The sequence below is a fragment of the Zonotrichia leucophrys genome, chromosome 23 (genome assembly GCF_028769735.1).
Source record: "Zonotrichia leucophrys gambelii isolate GWCS_2022_RI chromosome 23, RI_Zleu_2.0, whole genome shotgun sequence".
NCBI classification, from domain to species: domain Eukaryota; kingdom Metazoa; phylum Chordata; class Aves; order Passeriformes; family Passerellidae; genus Zonotrichia; species Zonotrichia leucophrys.
In genome coordinates, this window is record NC_088192.1 from 5,996,673 (window position 1) to 6,023,857 (window position 27,185).

General features: G+C 50.2%; 1 protein-coding gene across 3 annotated transcripts in view; it reads right to left on the bottom strand.

The window, feature by feature from the left end:
* HIVEP3 (HIVEP zinc finger 3) overlaps positions 1-19,748 on the bottom strand; it is a 306,678-nt gene extending 286,930 nt beyond the window's left edge. The window contains exons 1-2 of one of the 3 annotated variants that reach the window (XM_064731316.1): positions 19,714-19,748; positions 18,461-18,570 (exon numbers count right to left, since the gene is read on the bottom strand). The gene's annotated coding sequence lies outside the window, so the exon portion shown is untranslated. Of the gene's footprint in view, positions 1-18,460; positions 18,676-18,708; positions 18,951-19,713 lie in introns of those variants that run through there. The other 2 variants (XM_064731317.1, XM_064731319.1) reach the window with 2 other exon arrangements.
* Positions 19,749-27,185: the final 7,437 nt, after the last annotated feature.

Genomic DNA, 27,185 nt, shown 5'->3' on the forward strand with positions numbered 1-27,185 from the left:
TGAGCTCCCATGGAAAGGAGGCTCTGGAGTTTTACTCTGAGCTGAGATCAATCCCTCATGAATCCCTCCCAAATCCACACCACACCCTTGGCTGCCAGAGCCCTGTGTGCTTTCCAACCCCTCCCAGCCCATCCTAAACCCTGATGGATTTTAGAGAGCTGCAAAGCTCCTTCCTCACCCTGCAGCACCTGCATGGGGCTGGAGCACCCCACCCACCATGGGCAGCTCCTGAATGGAGCAGATTCCAGAATATTCCCAGCTGGAAGGGATGATGTGAAAATGTGGCATTCACATTTTCTGGAAAATCCTTCACCCTGGATTTTTCTCCTGGGAAGCTGAGAAGCCTCAGAGAAAAGGAAAACAATCCTTATCTCATTTGCTTCTCCTGTGTTGTGCTCATGTGGAATGTGTTTGGGGATTGTTTACCCACAGGTGATTGTTCCGTTGGTTTCATGTCAATTGTTTTCACTCGTTGGCCAATCAGGGCCAAGCTGTGTCAGGACTCTGGAGAGAGTCACGAGTTTTCATTATTATCTTTTTATTTATCTTTTTCTTGTTTCTTTATCTTTTTCATTATTATCTTTTACTTATTCTGTAAGTATCCTTTCGTATAGTTTAGGATAGCATTCTATAACATAATATAGTCTCATAAAATAATGAATTAGCCTTCTGAGAACATGGAGTCAAATTCATCATTCCTTCCTTCGTATGGGGGCAGCCCAAATCCAACAGGATCACCAATCTCAGCTCTGCAGTTCGGCCCCAGGGAGGTGCAAACTGCAGGATGCCAGCACTGGGAGCAGGAAAACATCCAGGAAAGGGATGAAAATCAGCCAGACCTGAGAGGATTCAGAGCTTGGCAGGCTGAAGGAAAGCAATTCCCTGCAAAGGAGCGCTCACCTCCGGTGTTATGAATAACAAATTCATTTATCAGGGGATGAAAATGCAGGAGCCCAGAACTCATTAAGGGCTGCACTGTGAATAATCCAAGTGAGTGATCCAGCCTGGGAACCTGAAAATGAAACTGGAAATTTCCCCTCCATTTATCAACCTCCCTTGCAAGTTCAAATGGTTAAAATTCCAAAATTCTGTTTCCTTGGGATGTCAGAGATCCATGTCTGTTAAATGGGTACATAGCAGAGATGGGAAGGAGCTGTTGCCAATGGATGGCGATCCCAGCTCTGCTCCAGGTCTGCCCTTCCCACAAGAGCTGCCACATTTTCCCATCCATCCATGGGTGTCCAACCATCCCCAGCATTGTGGGCAGCAGGAAAAGGGGGGATTGTGTCCCTCTGCCCCACTCAGGCAATTCCCCACCTGCAGAGCTCGGAATTCCAACATCAGCAGCACCTGGAGCTGTTGGAGAGAGCCCAGAGGAACCCACGGAGCTGCTGCAGGGCTGGAGCCCCTCTGGAGCCAGGCTGGGAGAGCTGGGGGTGCTGCCCTGGAGAGGAGAAGGCTCCAGGGAGAGCTCAGAGCCCTTGCAGGGCCTGAAGGGGCTCCAGGAGAGCTGCAGAGGGACTGGGGACAAGGATGGAGGGACAGGAGCCAGGGAATGGCTGCCAGTGCCAGAGGAATGGCAGGGCTGGATGGGATCTTGGCAATTGGGAATTGTTCCCTGGCAGGGTGGGCAGGGGCTGGGCTGGAATTGCCAGAGCAGCTGTGGCTGCCCCTGGAGCCCTGGCAGTGCCCAAGGCCAGGCTGGGCATTGGGGCTGGCAGCACCTGGCACAGTGGCAGGTGTCCCAAGGCAGGGATGGGATGGGATGGGATGGGATGGGATGGGATGGGATGGGATGGGATGGGATGGGATGGGATGGGATGGGATGGGATGGGATGGGATGGGATGAGATTTAAAGTCTCTTCAATCCCAAACTTTTTTGTATTTCCATGATTTTCACCTCCCCTTCACCTGGGTCTGTCCCAATGTAGGAGCAGAGCAGAGACCTTCAGCTCAATTCTGGATTTTAAGCACCACCTCAAACCCATCCTGCTCCAGCATCAATTCCCTCTCCCAGGGTGTTCCCAATGAACACAAACCCAGAGCACCAAAACCTGGAGTAGGGCTGGAGGGAAATCCCAGCCCAGGTGGGTTCTGTGTCCCAGGAGTTGCAGTTTGAGTGAAGAGGAGCAGGAATTTCCCTGGGGATAAATCCCATCCCAGATTCCAGCAGGAATTCCCACGGGTACCCATCCCATCCCAGAGTCCAAATCCCATTCTAGATTCCAGCAGGAATTCTCCATGGTACAAATCCCATCACAGAGTCCAAATCCCACACCAGGGTCCAGCAAGAATTCCCAGGAGATAAATCCCATCCCAGATTCCATCAGGAATTTCCAGAGTCCAAATCCCATTCCAGAATCCAGCAGGAATTCCCTGGGGTATCAACTCCATCCCAGAGTCTAAATTGAATTCTGTACGGTACAAATCCCATTGCAGATTCCAGCAGGAATTCCCAGGGGTACAAATCTCATCCCTGAGTCCAGCAGGAATTCCCAGGAGAGAAATTCCATCTCAGATTCCAGCAGGAATTCTCCATGGTACAAATCCCATTCCAAATTCCAACAAGAATTCCCTGGGGTACCAATCCCATCCCAGATTCCAGCAGCAGGGAAGTGCCTGAGTTCCTTTACCCAGCTGAGGAATTCCAAGTGGAAATTTTCCCTGATGGTTTTCCCTTTCAGCTTTGGGGGATTTTATCTCCTGGAGAAAATATTCCAGGGGCTGCTGCTCCGTCAGCTCCCAGAAATCGCCTCTGTGGGAACAACTCGGCTCTCCAGATAAGTGAAACTGCTCTGATTTAATTCAGGAATAAACCAAACTCTTCAGATCTCTGAGCCTGAATTAATCCTGATTTTCCATCTCCAAAAAATTGTCAGGATCAGATCCCACAGGACAGGGGGAGGATGTGGAGTGAGGAGTGGGCAGAAATCTCCTCAGTCTGGACTCCTTCCCCCGTTTATTCCCATTTTAAATGAGGTTTAATTAAGGCACCACATTGAAGGTGGGATTTTCAAAGCTCTAAAATTTATTCAGGAGAATCCAGAGTGCACAGGGCAGCCCAGGTGCCGCAAATCCTCACCTGGTGCAACAAAATCCAACTTTTCCTACAAATCAGCTGCAGATTTATCCCAAATAACCCAAAGGTCCAGGAATGACTGATTAACCTGAGCTGAGCACCAGGGCAGGGTTAAGGTCACAAATTCAGATTTTCCTGCCATGTTTGCAGTTAAACCGCCAAACAAACATATAAAATGTAAAAAGAAACCCCAAAATTCCCAGAATTTCTGTCTCCCAGCCAGGAGTGGCAGGGCAGAGTCACCCAGTGGTGACACCAAAATCACCCAAATCAAATAATCAACCAAATCTGGCCAAATTCCCCCCTAAAGCTGCAGATCTGTTTAAGGTATTTAAGATAATCTAAGCCTCTCTATTGGCACAAGCTGTTTAAAATGATCTCAGGCTTTAGCTGGGTTTAAGCTGCTTATGCAGCTTTAAGGGTTTTAAAAGGGTTTAGCCTGGGAAAAACCCATTTCCCAAAAAACAGAGTGGGGTTGTTGGGTGGGAGCTTGGCTCTGCCATTTCGTGGGGTTTGGAATGGGGAAAAACATCCAAGAATCAAATATTTGATTTAAATCAGAGTTAGTCAGGATCAAGGTACAAATACTGAGCTTAGAGAGGATTTGGGCTGGCCTAAGTGGGAGAGGAGTGGCAGAACAGACGCAAAACGCCAAGAGCTCATCGAAAAACAGAAATTACTCCCATAAAAAATTACTCAAAAACTTAACCCAACAATTCCACATTGTAAAGAAAAACAAGGCAGAATTCCAGTACATAAACCCAAGAAATTCCAAATAAATCTCATCCCAGATTCCAAAAGGAATTCCCAGGAGTACAAATCCCATCCAAGATTCCAACAGGAATTCCCTTGGGGTACAAATCCCATCCAAAAGTCCAGCAGGAATCCCCAGGGGTGAAAATCTCATCCCAGATTCCAGCAGGAATTCCCTGGGGTACAAATCCCCAAAGAAATTCTGCTTTCCTCTCCCCCTCCCCAGTTTTTTCTCCCCAAAACACAGCATCACTTCTCGTGCATTTTTTAAAGATTCCAGCCCTAAGTGGGGATCTGAAATCCAAGGTGATGCTGGAAAAGCTCAAACCAGACCCCACTAAGGACACAGGCACTGCCTGGAACAAAACCTCCTTGTCCCAGGGGGTCCTGGAACAGAAAAGAATTCCAGAATGGAATTCTCCCCTCTCAGGTGGAATTTTTGCCAGGACCATGCACAAACCCCTGCTGCTTCCAACTTCCCACCCTGCTGAGCTTCAGGTTCACAGATCCAAGAGAATTTTGGAGATCTACAGATTCACAGATCCAAGAGAACTCTGCTGAGCTGCACAGTTCACAGATCCAAGAGAATTTTCATTTTTTGAGGCCTTCCTGGCAGTTCCAAACACCCCCCCAAACCCCAGGGCACATTTTCCCAGGATTTCTCTGCTCTGGGTCCTGCTGCAGCCCTGGGGGACACAGAAAGGGGGATCTGCCGCTGGAATGTCAGATGTGGCACGGGAAGGGAGGTTTGGAGTCCCCACCCCTGCAGGTGTCCAAGGAACACCTGGATGTGGCTCTGGGCTGGTGAAAAGGTGTGGGATCTCAGCACCTCAGGACTGAGGTGTCACCGAGACCACCCTTGGGGGGCTCGGGAGTCCTGGAATGTTCCAGAAGTGTCTGGTGGCTGGACTTTGATCCTACACAGGAGACGACACCTGTATGAGGACAGGAGGGTTTCACCGGGGTGAATGGTGAAGGGATTGGTTAATTAGAGGGTGAGACACAGGGTTTAGGATTTCTGTACAGGGGGGTTTAGAGAAGTAAGATGGAGGAATTGGGGCGTGTCCTGTCCTTCTTCTTCTTCTTCTTCTCCTCCATCTTCTGTGGTGATGGTGGCACTTTGGGATTGGTCATTACTAAAAGTGCACCCGGCAATAAGAATAAATGGTATTGGGGAAAAATGATAAATATTGTACACGTAACAATGGGTATAAAGATAGGTGACTGCCTGGAGGGCAGGGAGTGTGCTCATGGCTGGCTGCTGAGCAGAGCTCTGTCGGGCCGAGAGAAAATCTTTTAGATAAACAATTAATAAACACAGAGACCGAAAGAAGAACTGAAGCCTCTTCTCGTCCTTTGATACGCGGGCTGCCCCAAGGCCACCTCGGGCCTTCCCAGGCCCTCCAAACAGCCGAAAACCGGACAAAAAGGTGGGGATTTGTGATCCTGGGGGGCTTTTCCAACCTCAGTGATCCCAAAATTCCCTCCCAGGGAGCTGCTGGGGCTAAACCTGCTCCAGAGCTTGGGCTCAGCGCAAAGCTGTGATCCCACCCCTCCTGTGGGATGAGGACAAAGCTGGGCCTGGGGTCCCAAAGCAGGGGCAGAGTCAGAGCCCTGGGGAGCCTGAATTCCATCCTGAAACCCTGGGAAATCAGGGAAATGCTCCTGGCTGTGGGTGCGCTTTTTATCAGCGGTGCCAACACCACATTTCATTCCTTTTGGCTCTTCAGAACACTGAAATTCCCAGTTTTCCTGGGGAGGGGATGGTTCCATCTCTCCCTCTCTCCCTGGTTTCCACCCCGAAACACTGCAAAATCAGGGAAACTGAGGGCTCCTGGCTCAGGGCTCACCTTTTACCAACTCATTTAATTCCCTTTAGTCCTTAAAACACCACAATTCCCAGTTTCCCTGGGAAGGGATGGTCCCATCCCTCCCTCCTTGAACTTCCATCCCTTCCTTCTTGAATTTCCACCCCAAAACACTGGGAAATCAGGGAAATGCTCCTGGGTGAAGGCAACACCTTTTCCCAACACATTTAATTCCCTTTAACCCTTGGAGCACCACAATTTCCAGTTTCCCTGGCCTGGGGATGGTCCCATCCCTCCCTCCCTAAATTTCCTCCCCTCCCTGCCTGAATTTCCATCTCTCCCTTCCTGAATTCCATTTCAAAGCCCTTGGAAATCAGGGAAACGCTCCTGGCTGAGGGTTCACCTTTTCCCAACTTATTTAAATCCCTTTAGCCCTTGGAGCACTGAAATTCCCAGTTTCCCTGAGTTGGGGATGGTCCCATCCCTCCCTCCTTGAACTTCCATCCCTCCCTCCTTGAATTTTCTTCCCAAAAAAATGGAAAATCAGGGAAACACTCCTGGCTGAGGATTCACCTTTTCCCAACACATTTATTCCCTTTAGCCCTTGGAGCACTGAAATTCCCAGTTTTCCTGGGGAGGGGAGTCTCATCCCTCCCTCCCTAAAATTCCATTCCTTTCTCCCTGAATTTTCATCCCTCCCTCCCTGAATTCTCATCTCAAAACACTGAAAAATCAGGGAAACGCTCCTGGATGAAGGCAACACCTTTTCCCAATTCATTTAATTCCCTTCATCCCTTAAAGCATCACAATTTCCAGTTTCCCTGGATTGGGGATGGTCCCATCCCTCCCTCCCTAATTCCATTCCTTTCTCCCTGAATTTCCACCTCTCCCTCCCTGAATTCCCATCCCAAAACCATGGAAAATCAGAGAAACGCTCCTGACTGAGGGCAACACCTTTTCCCAACATATTTAATTCCCTTTAGACATCGGAGCACTGAAATTCCCAATTTTTCTGGGCTAGGGACGGTCCCATCCCTCCCACCCTGCAGCAAACGGATGCAAACTGGGACAAAGAACCTTTTTTCCCCCTTTTTTTTGGGCTCTCAGCGCAGCCGAGCCCCGCTCTGCTCTCATTTACACAAAGATAAAGGCAGCGCATCTGGCCGTGTGGCAGAAGTCTTTAATTACACGCCGGAGCTTATCTTAAATATCTATTTATTGCCACGAGATTGCAGCTTCGCCCATCAACAGCCCGCAGACAAAGGGAGGTTGTGATTGCACATTCAACCTCCAGCTCTTATTCCCACTCTGGAATGCTTCACTTTGCAACTTTCTGGGATATTCGCATCCTCTCCCCCCCCTCCTCCACCTTTGCTCCCCACTGCCGAGTTGGTTTTAGGGTTTTTCAGCCGGGAAAGTTGGTCCATAATGAAGATTTTGATGGGTTTTTAGGCTAAAATGCAGGTTTGAGCTGGGGGTGGGCTCCTGCAGACTGCTCAAGGCCCTGAGCAGATTGTTCAGTGGCGAAATCCAAATGGATTGGGGAAAAAAATGGACAGAAATAGCAACAGGAGGAACAGGAATCTGGGATGGGCAGGGAGCTGGGAAATCACCCTTGGAATTCTCAGTTTTGTTCAGAAAAGGCTGCTCAGGGATGGGTTCAGGCTTTAAATGTACCCAAATCCCAAAATAAAGGTGGGATAATGATGGATAAGGGCTAATTGCAGCTTCCTTGGGTTCCTCCTGATCCAGGTATTATCCTAAAATCTGGAAAATCTTCCCAAGGGATAAAATCCCATCAGGAGCTACATTGGGAAGAGCTCAGGCCAGGAACTGATGGGCCCAGGCTCCCAAAATCCCTGCATCCCAAAATCCCTGCATCCCAAAATTCCTACATCCCAAAATTCCTGTATCCCAAAACTCCTGCATCCCAAAATCCCTTTATCTCAAAATTCCTGCAGCCCAAAATTCCTGTATCTCAAAATTCACATGGCAAAAGGAATTTCAGCCCTGCCTCCCATTCCTGGAGGTTTTGGGAAGTTTTATCCCAATTTGCTGCATTCCTGCACCCTGGAGGGGCTGAATTCCAGCTGGATTCAATATTTTGGGGATTCAGACACTTCCTGGCAGCTCCTCAGGTGAGTTTTCCAGGACTCCTTTGAGTTCTGGGGTTATTCCCGTTATCCTAAAGGCCCATTATTGATATCCTCCATCCTTGGGATGTTGGAATTGGGGCGTGGAATTACAAGAGGAGAGAAAGGAGCTGTTCCTGCAGCCTCCCATGGCACTGGACCCCACAGAACTGGCATTTGCAGCTCTGGGGTTGCACAAACCCCGCAGAAACCCCACAGAAATGGCATTTCCTACTTTGGTCACACACAAGTGTCATTTGCAGCCCCAGTGCCATACAAATCCCACAGAAACCCACCACAAGTGGCATTTCCTGTTCTAGTCCCACATAAATCCCCTACAAATGGCATTTGTTACTCTGATCCCACATAAACCCCACACAAACCCCACAGAAATGGCATTTGCAGAACTGGAGTCACACAAACCCACAGAAAACCCACACAAACCCCACACAAATGGTATTTCCTGATCTAGACCCACACAAACCCCACACAAACCCCACACAAACCCCATACAAGTGGCATTTTGGGCCTTGGTGCTACTCAAACCCTACACAAGTCGCATTTCCTGTTCTAGTCCCACATAAATCCCCTACAAATGGCATTTGTTACTCTGATCCCACATAAACCCCACACAAATCCCACACAAATGGGATTTCTTGTTCTGATCCCGCTCAAACCTCACAGAAATTCCATGGAACTTGTATTTGCAGCTCTGATCCCACACAAACCCCACACAAGAGGCGTCTGGGGCCTTGGTGCCACACAAACCCCACACAAATTGAATTTTCTGTTCTAGTCCCACATAAATCCCACACAAATGGCATTTGTTACTCTAGGTGCACACAAACCCCACTCAAACCCCACACAAGTGGCATTTCCTGCTCTAGACCCACACAAACCCCACATAAACCCCATACAAGTGGCATTTTGGGCCTTGGCACCACACAAATCCCACACAAATGGCATTTCTTGTTCTGGTCCCACATAAACCCCACAGAATTGTCATTTGCAGCTCTGGTCCCACTCAAACCCCACACAAATCCACACAAACCCACTCAAACCCCACACAAACCTCACACAAATCCACACAAACCCACTCAAACCCCACACAAACCCACTCAAACCCACTCAAACCCCACACAAACCCATTCAAACCCCACAGAAATGGCATTTGCAGCCCTGGGGTCACACAAACCCCACACAAACCCCATAAAAATGGCATTTCTTGTTCTGGTTCCACTCAAACCCCACACAAACCCACACAAACCCTACTCAAACCTCACACAAATGGCATTTCCTACTCTGGTCCCATACAAACCCACTCAAACCCCACTCAAACCCTACTCAAACACCACACAAATGGCATTTGCAGCACTGGGGTCACATAAACCCACAGAAATCCCACACAAACCCCACAGAAATCCCACCAAAATGGCATTTCTTGTTCTGGTCCCCATAAACCCCACACAAACCCCACAGAAATGGCATTTGCAGCTCTGGTCCCACTCAAACCCCACACAAATCCCACACAAATGGCATTTTTTGTTCTGATCCCACTCAAACCCCCCACATACCCCAAAGAATTGGCATTTGCAGCACTGGGGTCACACAAACCCACACAAATCCCATACAAACCCCACACAAATCCCATACAAACCCCACACAAACCCACACAAATCCCATACAAACCCCACACAAACCTCAATAAAATGGCATTTCCTGCCAGGGAGGATCAGCCAGGGACATTTTCCCTCACAGCAAACCCAAACCAAACCCCAAGGTTCCTTCTCCTCCTGCCCCAAAGGCAGAAACCCTGGGGAATTGTGTCCCTGGATTCCCTTCAGGGATGGGGGAACTAAAACAATTCCCCTTCTGCAATTTAAGGAAAAAACTTCCAATGGGATTTTTGCCTCCAGCTCCTCCTGACCCCCCAAAGCCAAATTAAATCCCACTAATGATGGATCCAGCTTAATTAGGAGTGAAATAATTTCATTTTTGCCCCAGGTGAGAAGCACCTTTTGCTCCCACCATCAACCTAAACAGGTTCTACACCCCCAAAATCCCAATTTGTTTGGCTAAAACAGCAATATCTTCATAATTACCTGATTTATTTGCTAAAATCTGCAGTTCTTGCTCTCCTGACCCCCTATGCCCCTCCTCTAACCCATAAATATTTCCCTTCCTTCCCCTTCCAGCTACCAGATTTTTGTTAACCCCTGCACAGAATTCCTCTCCAATTAATTAATCCAAGTTATAATCAATCAAATTCCACCATGTGGGTTTGGGGACATTGCTGCTGCACAGAATTCCTTCCTTGCCCCAAATTCCCTGTGGCAAGGAGGTTTTTGGGTTTTTTTTTTCCCAGGAAAAACCCAACCAAACTGCTTTGGAACCCTTCAAAACAAAACAAGTTGTTTGTCTCGGCAATTTGCACTCTCCCATGAAATTCCCTCTGATGCCAGAAGTGCAGGAAACAAAAAAAAATTCAAAATATGAGCCCAAGCTACCAAGTCGGGGGTGAAATGAATATCCCTGAAAATGCAGGGACTCTGAAAAGCAACACAGAGACAGGTAAAGGACAGAGAGATGAGGATAAATTTATTTTTGTGGATTAAAACATGAAGGGGAATTGGCTGGGGAGGACTGGAAATTCTGGAATGTTCTGGGGGGATGGGGATGGTGCAGTTGAGCCCTTCCCAAGAACTTGCTCTTCTGCACATGAAATTCCACCTAAAATCCAATTTTGGTTATTTCAAACCTCCTGGACCTTTTGCTTGGGTTGGACTCGATGGTCTTGAAGGTCTCTTCCAACCTGGTCATTCCGTAAGTTCTGCGGGTTTTCCCACCCATCCACCAGGAACAAATCCATGCAGGAGCACCCAAGGGGTTATAAAATCTGCTTTAGCTTTCAAGGCAGCCAAAAAAGCAGCAGAGAAGTTGTGTTTGGATCTGAGGTGTTTTCCAAGGCCCCTGAGCTCATCCCTGACATCACCAGGAGCTTTCCTCATCCCTCCCTTACTCATTGCTCAGTTCTGGGCTTGCTGATCCCATCCCTGCTTACATCAGGATTTGCTCACTGCTGGTTTGGGATTCCTGCAGCCTCCAAATCCTCAAATCCCATCCCTGAGGCAGCAGCAGCACTGGAGCCTCCCCCAGGGAGGCAGGAGATGGTCCAGCCATCCATGGGCAGCTCCTCCCCTGGATTTTATTGTCCCAGCTCCTTCCCAAGGTCCCACAGGGAGAGAAGATTGTGCAGCACTGAAATCTGGGCTCCTCCAGGGGTGGAAAATGCACTGGAAGGGCAGAAACCCCATGGGATTCTCCTGCGGCAGGAGATGGTCCAGCCGTCCATGGGCATCTCCACAGCCAGATTTTATTGTCCCAGCTCCTTCAAAGTCCCTCAGGAGCAGCCAGGGAGGGACAGATTGTGCAGCACTGAAATCTGGGCTCCTCCAGGGGTGGAAAATGCACTGGAAGGGCTGGAATCCCATGGGATCTTCCTGTGAGATCTTCCTGTGGCAGGAGATGGTCCAGCCATCCATGGGCATCTCCACAGCCAGATTTTATTGTCCCAGCTCCTTCACAAAGTCCCACAGGGAGAGAAGATTGTGCAGCACTGAAATCTGGGCTGCTCCAGGGATGGAAAATCCACAGGAAGGGCAAAAACCCCATGGGATTCTCCTGTGGCAGGAGATGGTCCAGCCATCCATGGGCATCTCCACCACCAGATTTTATTGTCCCAGCTCCTTCAAAGTCCCTCAGGAGCAGCCAGGGAGGGACAGATTGTGCAGCACTGAAATCTGGGCTCCTCCAGGGGTGGAAAATCCACTGGAAGGGCTGGAAAGTCCCACAGGATCCTCCTGTGGGATCCCCCTGTGGCAGGAGATGATCCAGCCATCCATGGGCATCTCCTCCCCTGGATTTTATTGTCCCAGCTCCTTCCTAAGGTCCCACAGGGAGAGAAGATTGTGCAGCACTGAAATCTGGGTCGCTCCAGGGATGGAAAATGCACTGGAAGGGCAGAAACCCCATGGGATTCTCCTGTGGCAGGAGATGATCCAGCCATCCATGGGCATCTCCTCCCCTGGATTTTATTGTCCCAGCTCCTTCCTAAGGTCCCACAGGGAGAGAAGATTGTGCAGCACTGAAATCTGGGCTCCTCCAGGGGTGGAAAATGCACTGGAAGGGCTGGAATCCCATAAGATCCTTCCTGTGGGATCCTCCTGTGGCAGGAGATGGGCATCTCCTCCCCTGGATTTTATTGTCCCAGCTCCTTCCCAAGCTGCCATCTGTGAGAAACAGATTGTGCAGCACTGAAATCTGGGCTGTTCCAGGGGTGGAAAATCCACTGGAAGGGCTGGAAAGTCCCACAGGATCCCCCCCTCCTGTGGCAGGAGATGATCCAGCCACCCACAGGCATCTCCTCCCCTGGATTTTATTGTCCCAGCTCCTTCCCAAGGTTCCCCAGAGAAGCCAGGGAGGGACAGATTGTGCAGCACTGAAATCTGGGCTCCTCCAGGACTGGGAATTCCACTGCAATCCCACGGGACCCTCCTGTGGGATCCTCCTGTCCCAGCTGCAGGGAGTGGGGTCAGGGCCTCGTGGGACACTGAGCACGTCCAGGCTGGGAGCAGCTCCTGGGGACCATCCCAGCAGCAATTCCCAGGGCTCCCTGGGGATTCCAGCAGCACCCCAGAGCCCAGACGGCCCCAGCCTGGTTAAATGATCCCATTATCCCATTCCAGGTGTGACATTCCCCCTGAAACAGCCCCAATCCCCCTGAGCACCCACAGCCCTGGGGCTTCTCAAACCCCCTTTGGCCCCACAGCAAATCTGCTTCCCCTACAGCATTTTCCAGAGCCTGCCCAGCAAATAATGATCTAAAATCAAACAAAAAAAACAACCCCAAAACCTTAGCCAGGGCTGCTGTCTGCAGTTGGGGCTTAGAGTCAGAACTTATTATTTGTATTTTCAATCTGCCAGGGACTCCCACTGAGAGCTCGGCCAGGAGGCTCCCCCTCCTCCCTCCTCCCTGTTTCCCACACAGGAGGAAAAGTAAAGATGCAGAAAGGTTAAAAAGGAACAAAAAAGGCCACGCTGGTGCCCCCCATCACAGCAGCAAGAGCAAATCCCTGACTTAAGGAGCTGCAACGTTTCCATTCTTGGCATGAAAAAGTTTCAGAGCTTTTTCAAGAACTCAAGGGAGAGATGTGGCCTGTGGATCCTGAGAGCCCTGCTGCAGGAAGGGCAGGAATGTGGTGAAAAGGAGTAAATACGGGTCAGGAATAGGGGTAAATATGGGTCAGGAATAGGGGTAAAAATGGGTAAATACGGGTCAGGAATACGGGTAAAAATGGGTAAATATGGGCCAGGAATACAGGTAAAAATGGGTAAATATGGGTCAGGAATATGGGTAAATATGGGTAAATATGGGTAAATATGGGTCAGGAATAGGGGTAAAAATGGGTGAATACGGATCAAGAGTATGAGTAAATATGGGTCCGAAATATGGGTAAAAAAGGTAAATATGGATCAAGAGTGTGGGTAAAAATGGGTTCAAAATATGGGTCAAGAATATGGAGAAATATGGGGAAATATGGGTCAAGAATAGGGTGAAATACGGGTCAAGTCTATGGGTAAATAAGGGTCCAAAACATGGCTAAATATGGGTAGCAAGCACCAGCCCTTTAAGTTATTTTGGAAAATCCTCTTCAGGTATTACCACACACCTTTAAACAGGGAAATAAATTAGGGAGCTGGGCCCACCATTCCCATGATATCCCACGTTATTTCCATCCTATCCCACATTACTCCTGTCCTATCCCACATAATTCCCATGCTATCCCACAATATTCCCATTTTATCCCACATTATTCCCATGCTATCCCATGTCATCTCCATCCTATCCCACTTTATTCCCATCCTATCTCATATTATTCCTGTACCATCCCATATTATTCCCAAGCTATCCCATGCTATTCCCATCCTATCCCACATTATTCTTGTGCTATCCCACATTATTCCCAAGCTATCCCACAATATTCCCATTTTAACCCACATTATTCCTGTGCTGCCCTAAATTATTCCCATGCTGTCCCACATTATTCCCCTTCTATCCCACATTTTCCACTTGCATGATCTGAGCCAGCAGCAGAGATTGAGCAGACATTGAGAAAAAAGATGTTTTTAACCCCAAAGTGATGCAGAGTGGTTTGTGCTCCCAGCAGCATGGGCAGACAGATCCCCCCCACTGCCAGCCCTATGAGAAATGTGGGGTTTAGGGGAGTCCCTATTCTCCGGCTCATCCCTCACCCACCAGCTCCACATCCTGAGCTCAGAGAAAATCCTGGGAATTTTATCCAGGTGGAAATGCAGGATTAGAGTGCACCTGAGGAGGAGGAGGAGGAGGGGGAAGAAGAAGAGAGGCTGCTCAGCACTCTGACCCTGGCTTCTCCAGGGCTCCATAAACCCTTTGGCCCATCAGCTGCTCTCTGAATTCCCAGGAAATCTCCCCATTCCCATGGAACTGCCATTCCCAGGAACAGCCAAGATGCTGGAGAGACCTTTGGAGGCCTGGCTTGGCGTGCTGGGGGTGTTTACAGGAGTTTTACGACTCTTTCAAGGAAAATAATGACCAGAATCCTTTCCAGTGCCAGATGAGCTGGGCTGCAGTGCCTGGGACAAAACCAGTTTTATTTCTCTTTCTCAGTGGGGGTGGAATTATAAAAGTCACGGGGATGCAGGGCCACAAATTCCCACTGGTGCTCAGGGGTCACAGAGGCCTCAGAGCAGCTCCTGGCAGGGCTCAGGTACCACTGACTGTGAGAAGCACCTTGGGACAAAACCAGCTTCATTTCCCTTTCTCAGGAGGGGTGAAATCATAAAAATCATAAAGATGCAGGGCCACAAATTCCCACTGGTCCTCAGGTGTCACAGAGACCTCAGAGCAGCTCCTGGCACGGCTCAGGTGCCACCACCTCTGCTGAGAACTCTGGGACAAAACCATCTTCATTTCCCTTTCTCAAAGGGGATGAAATCATAAAAATCATAAAGATGCAGGGCCACCAAGTCACACTCAGGTGTCACAGAAGCCTCAGAGATGCTCCTGGCAGGGCTCAGGTGCCACCAGCTGTGCTGAGAGCTCTGGGACAAACCCCACTGTGTCCTGCCCAATGGCTGGAGCAGGGTTTGGGTTGTGCATGAAGATGTTCATGGCCCCAGAGGCAGCACAGAAACCAAAACTCAGCATAGGAGATGATTTAATAGGGAAACACTAACTTCCATAGGGGAAACACCAACTTCCACAGGGAAAACATCAACCTCCATAGGAGAAATGCCACCTTCCATAGGGAGGATGCCAACTTCCATGGGGGAAACACCACCTTCCATAGGGAGGATGCCAACTTCCATGGGGGAAACACCACCTTCCATAGGGGAAATACCAACGTCCATAGGGGAAATGCCATTTTCCATAGGGAAATATCAACTCCCATAGACAAAGCACCAACCTCCATAGGTGAAATGCCACCTCCCATAAGGAAAACATCTCCATAGGGGAAACACCAAATTCCATAGGGGAAACACCAATTCCCATAGGGGAAACACCAATTCCCATAGGGGAAATGGCAACATACAAAGGGGAAATACCAACATCCATAGGAGAAATACAAATTTCTGTAGGGAAAACACCACCTTCCATAGGGGAAATACCAACCTCCATAGGTGAAATGCCACCTTCCATAAGGAAAACATCTCCATAGGGGAAATATCACCTTCCATAGGAGAAACACCAAGGTCCATAGGGGAAATGACACCTTCTATTGGGTAAATGCCATCTTCCATAAGGAAAATACCTCTATAGGGAAAAGACCACCTTCCATAGGAAAAACACCAACTTCCATAGCGGAAATGCCACCTTCCATAGGGGAAATACAAATTTCTGTGGGGAAAATACCACTGTCCAAAGGGGAAATACCAGTGTCCATAGGGGAAATACAAACTTCCATAGGTGAAATGCCACCTTCCATAAGGAAAACATCTCCATAGGTAAAACACCACCTTCCATATGGGAAATACCAAATTCCATAGGGTAAACAGCAATGTCCATAGGAGAAATACCAAAGTCCATAGGGGAAACATCTCCACGGGGAAATACCAACTCCCATAGAGAAAACACCAACATCCATAAGTGAAATGACAACTTGCATAGGGGAAATACCAACATCCATAGGGGAAATACAAACTTCTGTAGGGGAAAAAAAACACCTTCCGTACGGGAAATACCAAATTCCATCCGGGAAATACCAATGTCCATAGGGTAAATGCCACCTTCAATAAGGAAAACCTCTCCATAGGGAAAACACCACCTACCACAGGAAAAATACCAACATCCATAGGGGAAACACCACCTTCCATAGGGGAAACACCAAAATCCATAGGGGAAGTACAAACTTCCAAAGGCAAAACATCTCCATAGGGAAAACACCACCTTCCATAGGGAAAACATCACCTTCCATAGGGAAAACACCAACTTTCATAGGGGAAATACCAACTTCCATAGGGGAAATGCCACCTTCCATAGGTGGCATTTCCCCATAGAGAACTCCCATAGCGAAAACACCAACTTCTATAGGGGAAGCGCCAACTTCCATAGGGGATATGCCAATGTCCATAGGAGAAATACCAACGCCCATAGGGGAACTACCACCTTCCCTAGGGGAAATACCAAATTCCATGGGGGAAACACCACCTTCCATAGGTGAAATGCCACCTTCCATAGGGAAAACATCTCCATAGGGAAAACACCACCTTCCATAGGAAGAACACCTTCCACCCCCCCACCCCGTCCCCTCAGGCACCACTTATTCGGGCTTTTTTCTCATCCCAAAGGTTTCCCTGAGCACGGCAAGTGCTGGGCGTGGGGAGGAGCAGCCCACAGCACTGCCGGGACAGATCCGAGTGCTCCGGCTGAGCCACAGGGGGAGGGAATAAAGCCAGACCCCCCCATGCTCTGGTACAGCTTTGCAACCACCAAAAGAAAATTTTTTTTAAAGTAGCATTGGGCAAACTCCGTTACTGGCACGGCAAGAAGTGAATCCTGCAGGAGCAGCAGCTGCCTCGGCACATGGAACATGAGGTTTTGGGTAAAATCCATGTTCTCACATCCCAGAGCCCGGGGCTGGGGCTTTCCAGCAGCCATCAGCACCTGGATTTGTCTCCCAGAGCAGCAGGGCAGGGGACATGAGGTGCTGCTGGCCCTCACCCAGCCCAAACCAGGAGCACAGGAAGATTCCCATCCTGCTGCCTCCAGAGCACATTTTAATCCTATTTTCCTGCGCACACACCCCATATCAAATTCTTAATTAAAAATCATCTGCTTTTGGAATGGGGGAGGGATGGACAGACCAGGCTGCATATTGAGTTTTGGGTACTTTTCCTCTGTCAGGTCAGACATTCCCAAGTTCTCTCTGGAGGAAGCTTCAAGGGGCTGTTTATATAAAATAAATATTTTGTTTCACGTGCTGCCCACCCTCAGCTCGCACAACTCATCGGGGGAAACTTTTCTTGCAGATCCCTTCCTGAATGCTCAGGCAAAACCCCTGCAAATATCCTGCGTGCACAGCCAGAACAGAAACATGTAACGCTTAAACACGCCGAAATATAAACACAAACTTCCAGACAAAGGGCTAATCCCTGCCCTCGGAGGCTCCCACAGCCAGAGGAGCTGGTTCATCCCAAGGAGGGCTGGATTTGGCCCTTGGAGAGGCCACTGCAGTCCCTGCTGCAAGCCCGGGCTTGGGAACACGGCACAAAACCCGGCCAGAGCCGCGGGCAGGTACCGCAAGGGGCTGCGGATGCCTCCACCTGCCTCCGACAGCGGCAAAAACTCGGGCTCCCCAAAGGACAAACCTCGCAGGCTGATCCCCGAATGCCGCGGCCAAATAAAACCAAGCAGGAGGAGGAAAAAACCCCAAGAGCAGCGCTTTGTGCAGGGACCCAGCCACCAGCAGCGACCTCGCTGCTGAAACCAGCCTCGGAATCTCATTAGATTTGTTTAATTTGGGTATTTCTCTCCGCGCTGGAGCATCGCGGAGCAGCAGCAGGGATGGCAGCGGCGCAGGCCCGGCGGGGCCCCGGCAGGACGCGGCTGTCCCCGGAGCAACACGTCCCCAGCCCGTGTGCCCGTGTCCCTCCGCACGCCCCTGCCCGGCTGGCACGTCCCTGTCACACCCCGCGATCGCCTCCCACCGCCCCCAGCGCTGCCTCCCACCAGCCAGCGCCAATTCATCGCCTCCTCCTCCTCCTCCACCTCCTCCTCCTCCTCCCCGCACGGTGGGAGAAAATGAAGTTGCTGTCAAGCGACGATAAATTCATGCGACAGCCAGGGCTAATTAAGCGGCAAAGTAGCTGCGAGCGTGGCGGGGCCGCGGCTCCGGGCTGGGCTCGGTGACAGCGCCGGGCTCGGGGCGCTCGCCCAGCGCCGAGGTGGCCGCGGCCACCCCCGCTGGGGACGCGGGGACGCCGAGCTGGCACCTTTGGGGAGGAAAAAATGGAATCTGGCCGGCCGGCTGGGCACCCGCAACCAGCCAGGGAGGGAGGGAAGGAAGGAAGGAAGGGCGAGAAAAAATCCCAAAGATCCACGCAGAGAACAACGGCAAAAAAATAGCGACAAAAGCGCCCGTGCCTACCTTTGCCGGGGGCCAGCGGGCAGATCCCGGAGCGCTTGGGGTCGGTGGCTGTTCCCTTCTTTATGAAATGTTCGGCTCAGCCGGTGCTATTTGCATTCTTTCATTAGCACCTGTTTCAAGTAAGGAAGGAGAAAGCTCATTGCGAGATCAGCTTCCTCTCCGAATAAATTATTTAAAAAATTAAAAAAAAAAATAGACAGATGCACGCTGCCAAATAATAATAACGCTAATAAAAATCAAAAAAATACCACATGGATATTAAAGCCCAAAGTAGGCAGTTTAATAATGGGAGGTCTTGCAGGTTGTGAGCATGCTCCAGCCGGAACAAATCCTTCCTCTGTTATTCCTCTGAATAAAAATAAACCACGATCAAGAAACCCAAACGGAAGCTTCCTCCTAGAATCCCTGCTGCTGAAAAATATGTAATAAATTCAGCCCGAAGACGCAGACTCTAATCAGCAGCTGTTTTCTGGATCCAAAGCCAGCCAAAGCCTCTCTTGTCTTTTCCCACTATGAGTCGAGGCCTTTTTGAAAAGGGTTTTAACCTTTTAAAGACACAGCGCACCAATTATCACTTCTGGAGGACTGTCACTCACGGCGCAGGGAAATTAATAAAGCGACAGCGGTGGCACAGCCGGAGCACGGGGAGGTGTGGTTTGCCCTCCCAGGGTTGCCTCGGGAATATTATTGTATGATTATTATTTTTAATCGGACCCCCTCCCCTTCGGGGAAATAATAATAATAATAAAGTGCGAACTCGCCAGCCGGCTCCGGGATAAATGCAAAGTCATTATAAAAAGGAGCAGCTGCTGGATGTCATTCCCGGAGTTCTGCCGTGGCTCCTTAGTGGGGTTAAATTTGTTGCGAGTGAATTTTTCGGGATTAACAGCTTCCAGCCCGGCCGGAGCTGGGAGAGGGTTAACGCCAGGCACAGAGCGGCTCTGTCAAGTGCTTCCCATCAAACTGAGGACCAGGCTGCGAAGTTTGAACCGAGCAGCTCTGGCACAGCAGCACCGCGTCCTTTCAGGGCTGGCATATTCCGGGTTTTTACCAAACCCGACAAACCCCCCCCCCAAAAAAAAGTTCATCCCTCCGCTAAGCAGCGCCGGTGGCCCCGTGTGCGGCGCAGCTCTGCGGGGACAGCGCCGAGCCATCGGCTCTGGGGGGACCACAGCACACATCCCCCCAAAGCTGCGCGTCCCCAGGCCCCAGGACAGCGTCCCCCGGCCGTGGTGCCACCGTGCCCGGCCCACCTGGGTGGCGGTGGCATCCTCCTGCTCAGCGCTCGGGGCCATCCCCGGGGTGCTGCGGCTCCTCCGGCCGCGCTCGCCTCCGGCCGGGCTGTGCGCAGCCCCCGGCATGCGAGCCGCCGGCTCTCCCGCCCTCTCCCCCTCCTCCTCCTCCTCCTGCTGAAAATCATCATATTTCATGTGTGGCTGCTCCAGCCCCGCCAATTGGCTGGGCACGGGCGGGCGGAAATGTCAGCGGCAGCGCAGCATCGCTGCCCGCCCCGAGCCCTCCGGGAGCGCCCGCGGCTGCGAGCCCTGCCACGGCTGCGGGGAGAGGGGATTTGGGTTCTGTGCCCCTCCGGCTGGGCTCTGAGGGATGGAGCTGGCAGCAGCTTGACCTTGAGCAGCGCGGGTTCGTTTTCCTGCACCCGGGGGGATCCCGCGCATCTGGAGCCGCTGCCCGGGCACTGAGCGGCGCCGGGGCTGCTCGGAGGGTGAGCCCCGAGAAACGGAGCATTCCTGGCTTTTCCACCCATTTTCAAGGCATCTGTTTGCCGCTTGCTCCTTACTTCCAGAGCTTTCTAACAAGATCTGTATCAGTATTTTCTTTATTTTTTCTATAGATGGGATTTGGAAATAAGGGCTTGCCTGAAGCTCCCCTGGAAGTGTCCAAGGCCAGGCTGGACGGGGATTGGAGCATCCTGGGACAGTGGAAGGTGTCCCTGCCCAAGGGATGGAACAGGATGGGGCTTGAAGATCCCTCCCAACCCAAACCAGTGTGGGATTCTGTGATTCCAGCTCAAGTGGGAAGACAGCCCAAAACTTCTCATCTGATCATTTCCCTTCTCCAAGCACGTGAGGAAAAAGAAAATAAATCAAAAAAATCCTTTGGAAATGAAGCAATGAAATGGCAGATTGGAATATTCCTGAGGAAAACCTGCAGGTATCTACCTGCCCTGCAAACACCTGCAAATGGAAGGGGAACACATCCAGGGACAATGGAAAACATTCTCCTGAGGAACAACGGAGCCACCTCTGCCTGCTGGGCTCTCCAGGAGTGCAAGGAACAGGGGGAGCACGACAGCCAAAAGCCAACTTTTATCCCCTGGCTGCTTACACAAGGATAAAAAAAAAATTGCCTTGTCACAGAAACGAAAGAGGATTTGAGTGCAGCATTTGTGGCGCAAATCAGCTTAGAGAACCTGAAGTTCTCTGCTGATTGGGAGAAAACTCAGTGGGAAATGGGCAACAGATTGGATGGAGGGCTGGAAGCTCCAAAGCTTCCTTGGGTAGCCATGGGAGAGCCCAAAGCTCCTCAGCAGGTGGATCCTCCTGCAAGGGGAGCCTGGTGGCCACCACTGCCACCATCCCCAGTGTCCCCCAGGTCCAGGCAGTGCTGTGGCACAGCAGAGCCCATCACCACTGTGTGTCACTGTAGGCATTGAAACCGGAGTGGAGAAATGAGAGAATCGGGCTGCTGAGCAAAAACAACCCCAATGAGCAAAAAAATCACCCCAATGAGCAAAAAACAACCCCACTGGGCAAAACACGCCCCAAATGAGCAAAAAACAATCCTGCTGACCAAAAAACAACCCCATTGAGCAAAAAAAAAAAAATCTCACTGAGCAAGAAATAAACCCATTGAGCAAAAAAGAACCTCACCAAGCAAAAAACAGCCCACTGACCAAAAAACAACCCCAATGAGTGGAAAAAACCCCACTGAGCAAAAAACAATCCTACTGAGCAAAAACCAATCCCACTGACCAAAAACCAATATCACTGAGTAAAATCAACCCCACTGAGCAAAAAACAACCTCACTGACCTAAAACAACCTCACTGACCAAGAAATAACCTCACTGAGCAAAAAAACAACCCAAATGAGCAAAAAATTTAAAAAAATCCTCACTGAGTAAAAAAACCCCACTGAGCAAACCAAACCCCCCTCACAGCTTTTCACGCTGCTCTTCCTCTCCCAGATTCCAAGAGGAATTCCAAAACCAGGCATTCCATCATCCACCCCAGCCTGGGCTCCACTGATGGTCCGAGGGTGTGCAAGGTGCCAGGCACCACCCAGGAGAACCTGGGGGGACAGGTGGAGATACTGGGGTGGCTCCACCACAGTGGCATCGGGCTCCCACCCATGGCACCCATGGGAGCCCAGATGACCTGGTACCACCAGGCTGTGCCACCCAGGCCTTGGTGGCATTTGTGAGCCTCAATTCTCACAGCCACAAGTGACAAAAAGAGCTGTGGGAGTTCGTGGAAGTGTCACAAGGTGGCATCTAAACCCTGAATGGCTGCTGGGAAAAGCAGAGTGACCATCAGCCTGTAAATGGGCAGCCAGAGTGACCATCAGCCTGTAACTGGGCAGAGTGACCATCACCCATAAATGGGCAGCCAGAGTGACCATCAGCCCATGAGTGGCCAGAGTGACTATCGCCTCATAAATGGGGATCCAGAGTGACCACCAGCCCATAGCTGCACAGCGAAAGTGACCATCAGCTCATAACTGGGCAGCCAGAGTGACCATCAGCCCATAAATGGGGAACCAGAGTGACCATCACCTGTAACTGGGCAGAGTGACCATCACCCATAACTGGGCAGCCAGAGTGACCATCAGCCCATAACTGAGCAGTCAGAGTGACCATCACCCATAACTGGGCAACCAGAGTGACCATCAGCCCATAAATGGGGAATCAGAGTGACCATTACCCATAACTGGCCAGAGTGACTGTTGCCTCATAAATGGGGAACCAGAGTGACCATCATCCATAACTGGGCAACCAGAGTGGCCACCACCTGTAACTGGGCAGTCAGAGTGACCATCAACCCATAAATGGGGAACCAGAGTGACCATCAGCCCGTAGCTGGGCAATCAGAGTGACCATCATCCATAACTGGGCAGAGTGACCATTGCCTCATAAATGGGGAATCAGAGTGACCATTACCCATAACTGGCCAGAGTGACTGTTGCCTCATAAATGGGGAATCAGAGTGACCACCAGCCCATAGCTGCACAGCCAGAGTGACCATCAGCCTATAAATGGGGAACCAGAGTGACAATCATCCATAACTGGGCAACCAGAATGACCACCACCTGTAACTGGGCAGTCAGAGTGACCATCAACCCATAAATGGGGAACCAGAGTGGCCATCAGCCCATAACTGGGCAGAGTGACCATCAGCCCGTAGCTGGGCAATCAGAGTGACCATCACCCCATAGCTGGGCAGTCAGAGTGATCATCACTCCATAACTGGGCAGAGTGACCATTGCTTCATAAATGGGGAACCAGAGTGACCATCAGCCCATAAATGGGCAGCCAGAGTGACCATCACCTGTGACTGGGCAGTCAGAGTGACTACTACCTCATAATTGGGCAACCAGGATGACCATTACTCCATAGCTGGGCAGTCAGAGTGACCATCACTCCATAGCTGGGCACCCAGAGCTGGTGTGAGCAGGAACACACAATCTTCAAGCTCCTGCCCAAAATAAATCCACCCGTGTCCAGAACCAATCCCAGGAGATTTCCTTTGGACAATGAGAGTGGTGGCTCTGCAGCCTCGCTGAGCCTCACCACCAACCAAGATCTCCTCCAAGGTCCTGATCTGGAGACTTTGTCCCTCCTAACTGAGCCAAGCCCAGATCTTGCTCATCCCCTGTGAAAATTCAGAGGAAAGGCCCAAAATGGGTGGGAGCTCACAGAGCTGAACTCTGCCAGGTCTGCTCTGCATGTTTCTCTCCCAGACCATCCCTGTCCTGTCCTGCTCTGCCACAGGGATGGATGGGAGGTGTTGAACAATTCTCCTTCCTGAGGGTGCTTGAAGCTTCCCTCTGACCCCACACTATATTTAGGAGTTTCTTTCTGAAAAAAAACCCACAAAGTAGAAGTTGGGGCACCTGATTCACTCCTGGAAAGAGAAATTAATAAATGCATCCCAAAACCAAGCAGCTAATTAGGGTTTAGTCCTTTTCCACATTTCCCTGGACAGCTCAGCCTGGTTCATTTTGTTTGAAGGAGGCCCAGCCCAAAAAGGGGAAATAAAAATCACTGAGCAATCAGAGCCCACATGGCGCCAACGTCTCTTTTTTAGTACAACTCTCTCTCCTTTTCCTTTCTCCTGCTATTCCTTCTGGGGCTGGGCACTCTCTGGGACAGCAAACTGCATCCCAGATGTGGGCCTGGGATTCCCCTTCCATCATCTGCCCTGGTTTTAAGATGCAGATCCCTAAGCTCATCTGCACACCCAAATGAACATTTATTAACTGATTGAAGGAGAGCAAACCTCTGCAAATATTTGCATTATTGCTTCTGTGTTCCCAAGTTGCCATCTGATAGCAACGGATGGGTAAATCACAACAAATTCAAGTTTCAGATGAGAAAACTGGGAGTTTTGGACAGCTTTTCCTGTTGAATTGTCCCTGAGCCCAGAACCTTTTCAGATCAGACATCTTTTTGACCAAAAAGTGATATAAATCCCCACAAACTGCCTTTTATGAGATAAAGAATGTCCCAGCAGAGCAAGGACAGCCAGAAAAGCTTCATTGCAGTAATGCACATAAAGCTGTGTTGCAAATATTGCGCTGCAATACTTGGCCCCTCAGATCTGTCCCCTGGTGACTCTCAGGGACACAGCATTAAGTCCCCAACCTCCCTGTGGCCACGGCTGCTGGGGTGATTTATTGATCCCTCATCTCCAGGGTGTTCATTGATCCCTGATCTCCAGGGTGATCATTGATCCTCCATCTCCAGGGTGATCATTGATCCCCCATCTCCAGGGTGATCATTGATCCTTGATCTCCAGGGTATTCATTGATCCCTGAAGTCCAGGATGATCATGGATCCCTCTTTTCCAGGATGATCATTGATCCCTCATCTCCAGAGTGATCACTGATCCCTGATCTCCAGCATGATCGTTGATCCCTCATCTTGAGGGTGATCTTGATCCCCCATCTCCAGGATGTTCATTGATCCCCCATCTCCAAAATGATCATTGATCCCTGATCTCTAGGGTGTTTATTGATCCCTCATCTCCAGGATGATCATTGATCCCCTATATCTAGGGTGATCGTTCATCCCTGATCTTGAGGGGTTTTATTGATCCCTCCATCTCCAGGGTGATCATTGATCCCTGATATCCAAGAGAGATAATTGATCTCTGATCTCCAGGATGATCATTGATCCCTCATCTCCAGGATGATCATTGATCCCCCATCTCCAGGGTGATCATTGATCCCTGATATCCAAGAGAGATAATTGATCCCTCATCTCCAGGATGATCATTGATCCCCCATCTCCAGGATGATCATTGATCCCTCATCTCCAGGATGATCATTGATTCCCCATCTCTGCTGTCTCCCCTCTGACCCTGCTGTTGCTCTGGGCAGGTTCTGGGGCTCTCCAGCTCCCAGTGGAACCAGGAGTTCAGATGGTCCCAGCTGGCAGGAGAGGAAGGAATCATTCCCAAGGAGAAGAGGAAGGAATCATTCCCAAGGAGGAGAGGAAGGAATCGTTCCCAGGGAGGAGAGGAAGGAATCATTCCCAGGGAGGAGAGGAAGGAATCATTCCCAAGGAGGAGAGGAAGGAATCATTCCCAAGGAGGACAGGAAGGAATCAATCCCAGGAATAATTTCTCAAGGTCTGACACCAATATTTGAAGTTTGGTGCATCCCACCATGATTCTGCTCTGCTCCCCAGCCCCAGGATGGGCCTTGCTCAGGCTTGGGTTCCCCTCCCTTTATCCAAAGCCTGTCCTCAGCCAGGCTCTCTGATTCCTGCATTTCCCCCTGCAGCATCCCCATTAAACCAACCACAGACACCAACCTCAAACCATTCCGAGCAGGAAGCGGCGTAATCTGCCGTGCATTAAAGGTCTAAAAAAACCCTGCCTAATGTTCCAGGAGCCTCAAGCTGTTAAGCCAGTGCTTAACTCCGGTAATTCACCAGGAAGCCTCTCCCGTGGCACAGCCACCGAGTTGTTTTCGTTTTCTAATAACGAGCACGTGACCCAGGCATTTAATGAGTTCCCGAAATAACCCGACCGAAAGGCAAAATCTGAGAGGTTTGGCTGCCCAGGGAGGGGGAAAAAATTCATAATTAAAATAGTGAATGGGCAGAAGAATGAAATAAAGGCTGGGGGTGAGTATAAAAGCATTTGGGTGGAGCAGGGAGGGAGCTGCTTTCCATTCTCCAGGGGGGTTCAGTGTGACAGGAGCCAGCCAGCCTTGCAGGAGGTTCCTGGGGCTCTCCAGCCCTCTTCCCAATTCTCATCAGGAATTCCAAACCTCTCCAGCCCTCTTCCCAATTCTCATCAGGAATTCCGAACCTCTCCAGCCATCTTCCCACTTCTCATCAGGAATTCTGAACCCTCCTCTTGAATCCAACCCAGTAAGGATTTAAAAGAAGGACCAGGAGAATCACTGCCTTTATTACTGATGTCTCATTGTGTTTTTCTGGAATTGTCTCCTCACAAGGTGCAAGTGGAGGGATCAGAATTCCTTAAATGGTGTGGAGGGAGAAGGAAAAGAGTCTGCATGTTCTGTGAACTCCCTGCTGCAGGGAAGATGGATAACCCATGGTCCCCCTTCCCACTTCTCATCAGGAATTCTGATCCCTCACCCTGGACTGGACTCAGTGAGAATTTAAAGGAAGGACCAGGAAAATCCCTGACTTTGGGAGCACTTTCTCCCCTGCGAACATCAAAGCCCATCCCAGATGTTACTGAGGCCTGATTGTGTTGTTCCAGAATTGTACAAAAAGTGCAAGTGGAGTGATGGGGGGGATAAATGGTGAGGGAAGAGAAGGAAAAGAGTCTGCAGGGTCTGCGACCTCCCTGCTGCAGGGTGGATAACCACAGTCCCATATCCCAGCTGGGTCTGGAATTACCACTGATCCCAAAGAGCCATCACCAAGGTGGATTCAGTTTTAAAATTCTGGAAAAGCCTGAGATTTAAATAGTTTGGGAGTTAATTTTAAATCCAAGCAGGGATGTGAATCTATCTTCTGTCCATCCTCCTCCCAGTCCAGCCTCCCATGTCTCACAGCAGGGAAAACAGCAAAACCCTGGGACAGAAACTCCCTTTGGAGCAAGAGAGACCCTGGCAGTGCCAGAACTGCTCTAGGGTGGGGATGGGAATTCCAGCTGGACACATTCCTGACACAGCAGCAAGGGGGGACTGCACAGGACTGGGATCAGGATCCTCACCAAGGTTGGGAAAAGGATGCTCACCAGGACTGGGAACAGGAGTCACCAAATGTCTTGGTTTGAACAGCCAGGTGTCTGCTGAGGAATGCAGGAGCCTCCCTTGAAATGGAAAATGCAAATCCTCTCCCTCCAAATTATAGTAAATTTTAAATTAAGGGGCTCTCAGATAAAGATATGGGAGCAGGAATAACAGTTCTTTACTAGGAAAATTAAAAATACAAATGCAATAGTGCAAACAAAGCCCTGCCAGAGTGTGAGCAGGCCCTGGCACGCTGTGGCTCAGGCTGTG